Genomic DNA, 3,767 nt, shown 5'->3' with positions numbered 1-3,767 from the left:
AACAAATATTTAACAAGTATTTGCTCAGAACTGTTTGTTTTTCTTCGGGTGAGAAATGACCACAATTATTTTAATATCAAATTTTATGCCTCTTCATAATTCTTGGCTGCTTTAAATAAGCAAAGCCAGTACAAATAACTCTAAAATTAAGGAAAAGTTGGTAACTCACGATGTGAGTTTACCCTCGTACAAACTGAAAATAAAACGTACTGAATATTAATCGCAACAACTATAACAAATTGAAATAAAAGCAACTGATAAATCGCAACTGTATAAGACCCAGTCTTGTATTGAAACCGCTCCTCCTTAACACACTCTTTATCTCTTCTGTATATCTGCATGTCCATGTAAACACTGTTCACGTTTAATTATTGCTGCATGGCACATGCAACTATTATTTCACGTTTGATATCTTCCTGCATGCCACATGCAATTACGTTCACTTCATCAAATATATATATATATATGACATCAAATCAAAATGTCATAGAACTTCCATCTCTACCATCATACCCTGTTATAGAATAACGCGCAAGTCTAGCCATATTATAGAATAATGCCCCGTAAGATAAAACCACCCGCAAGTCTAGCCATGTTTTCTTGACATATACTATGCCCATAAGAAATATTAAAGAAAGAGGTAAGGGGAAATGAAATTATGGAATGATATCGACGATTGAAATTTGGGCTCTGTAAAATCTATCATGTTGAAGTTGAACCTTTTTATAATTATGGATTTTCCTTTTTATTGTTTAAAAGCCACTTGACCCACTATTAAAGGTTTGAATTATACTTCCAATTGCCTAAACATACTACATGTAAATGCACCTACGAACAGTGACACAATGTCCTTTATTTATTTTTAATTTCAATTTTTTCTCAATTTTATCATTAACTTTTTTATTTATTATCCAGGTTGTCTGTGAACCTGTCAAGTTAACGAGATCACATCAAGTTAACTCTCACATGATTTAATTTTAAGCTCAAGCTCTGTAAATAGTCAAATCAAGGGGTTTTTTGTTTTTTTTAATTTTATCATTTTATTTTTAATTTCATCCTCAAATTTTTTTTTTAACCGGTTAGTTAGGTTATTTTTAAACTAATCAAGTTAACCAGATCATATTAAAAAAATTCTTATACTATTTAATTTTAAACTAGAGCAGAGTTGAGTAAATAATTTTTTTTTTTAATTCTACCATCAGTGAAACATGGGCATATAAACTACTTTACTCTTCCTTTCACCAAAGACAACTCCATCTACACTTGCACGTTTCTAGGGAGCCTCCTCTCATCATCTACTCCTTTCTCATTCTGTATATAATTTATAAACATACTCTCTTTGCACAACATTCAGAATATCAAATACAAACTTAATTGTTAGAGCGGCATCTCCGGAATACCCCGACACCATTACTTCTTGTATTTAAGCTTTATGTGTGCAGAATTGAGGAGGATATCACAATCATTTTCCTACCCGTAGCAAAAACTGAACTTCAAACATAATTCATTTAAACATTCAAAATCTTGAGCATCATAGTCCAATGTTAATAGGAATTCTTTTAAGGTTGTGACATGTATACCTAGTATTATTTTAAAAAACAGTACAAATTACAACGAATTTCATCTTTTCATCTTGTTAGTATTTCAATTCATTCCGGATTTCTTGTTCAAATTCTGGTCGACGTAAAAAAAATTTGTGTCAACTTTATTATCCATTTCTCTTGTTAACAAACTTTATGTGGTAGAATAGATTGTCTCAGTCATACTGCTTTTTGTGGTTGAAGCAACATTTGAAAGAGCTGAATGATCCAGAGAGGGAAGGGATTCTGAAACACACAGAGCACATGCTGAGTCAGGGCATAATGGGTTTGCCTCTTACTTTGTGCTTCGCAGCACTGAGAGGAGATGATCTTTTGTTGCATCAGTTGCTGAAATCCAAAGGATTCTGACGAAAATGGATGAACTCCGCTGGTGTGAAAATATTATTTCATACATATTACATAAAACTTGTATGGACTCGGAATGCACAGCACATTACGGCTTCAAATGGTAATCAGCACTGTGTAGTCCTACTTCTAGAGCATGGAGTAGATCCTAACATCAAAGGTATTCTCTAGCGAATACGTAAACATAAAGACCCGTAACGAATGTTCCGACTCATTTCATCATCTGGCGAAAGAAATTTAACAAAAATTTGATTTTATTCATGCAGATTCAGAGGGCAATTTTCCTATATGGGAAGCATTACAGGGGAATCATAAATCTGTGATCAAACTTCTTTCAGACAATGGTGCAACAATAAGTTACGGTGATATGGGCCATTTTGCATTTACAGGTGCAGAGCAAAATAACTAGGATTTGCTCAAGGAAATTGTCAAATATGGTGGAGATGAATGGTTAAGTTCATCTTATATCAAGCATCCGATGTTGGTAAGCTAGAACTCCATGGATGGACACCAAGGGCTTTGACTGATCATCATGGCCAAGAGGAAATTCAAGCTTTGTTCCAAAATAGAATGTAGACGAATAAAAAAACGGTTCCCACTATTCCAACGCATCCAGGGGTGCCATATGGTGGGAAGCCGATGACAAAGTATAATAGTGAACCTACTGTTGAAAATTTTGTTAAAACATAAATAGGTGTATATGAAGCCAGATTAAAAATGGCATTTATGGGTTAAAATTTTATTGGAATTTCAACTTCAACAAATGTTATTTAATATAAAATATTAACATGTTTTAAACAAATTATAAATAAATAAAAAATTGATCTCAAAAAACTTTTAGTTGATATATTTTAATGAAACTCAATCATTTAAAAAAACTATGTTACATGTAAAAATACAATAAAATTTTCATGGTGTTTATAAAATAAAAAATTAAAAAAATTAAAATTTGACCATATTAGTATCCATGTTTTTAAAGAAAAAAGATCATAGGCAAGGTAGTTTCGGGATTAATCCCTCGTGCTCAAACTTGAGCTTGGGTTTTTGTGTGAGTTGGTGTGAATTTATTATAAAATAATATTTTGAACTGTAAAATATTATTTTTTATTAATTAAAATTATAATTTAAGTTTGATCCATAAAAAATTATATTTTATAGTTTTGAGAGATATATTGCAAATATATTAATTATACAAGTGAGGAGAAATAAAACTTTAAGGACAAGAAATTCATTATTTTAAAACGTTTCAACAATTAAATATCTTTTTTTTTATTTTAATTTAAATATAGATATTTTTATTATTAATATATATACTAGAATTTTAAATTAATATCAATCAATTACAAGTTTAATTATATGCTTAGTATGTATGCTATAATAGAACATGTTTATCATGAGTTATATTTTTAAAAGCTTATAATTTTAAATATGTATAAACTTTAGTATTTTCTTGAATATTTTCTTGTTTAGCATACTTTATTGTAATAAACTAAACAATTCATTCTAATTATTTTAAACTACACCTACAATACCTCCATTTTCTCCTTCTTTGCGTCATGATGTTGTGCCACCAGTCCCTATTTTTTCTTAGAGACATTCCAATTAATGAAAGAAAAATGAGAATGCGGGGATTGTTGTTTGTGGTAATGTTATGGCTATTAAAGAAAGAGATATTGTAAAACCAACTGGATGTACTGTGAATGTAGCAAGAAAGGCTACGATGAGTGTGATTTAACTGGTTAAATTTGAATTTGTTGTTCAAAAGTTACCGGTTCGAGTCACCAATTTAAGTGTTATAAATCTTAGAACTATAATAAATTT

The 3,767-nt window shown here is 30.4% G+C and overlaps 1 pseudogene; it reads left to right on the top strand.

Annotated features, from left to right (window-relative positions):
- Window positions 1–1,541: 1,541 nt before the first annotated feature.
- Window positions 1,542–2,522, top strand: LOC112327617 (probable potassium channel AKT5; annotated as a pseudogene).
- Window positions 2,523–3,767: the final 1,245 nt, after the last annotated feature.

Source organism: Populus trichocarpa, chromosome 5 (assembly GCF_000002775.5).
Source record: "Populus trichocarpa isolate Nisqually-1 chromosome 5, P.trichocarpa_v4.1, whole genome shotgun sequence".
Classification (NCBI taxonomy): domain Eukaryota; kingdom Viridiplantae; phylum Streptophyta; class Magnoliopsida; order Malpighiales; family Salicaceae; genus Populus; species Populus trichocarpa.
This window is presented reverse-complemented; position numbering and strand designations above follow the sequence as displayed.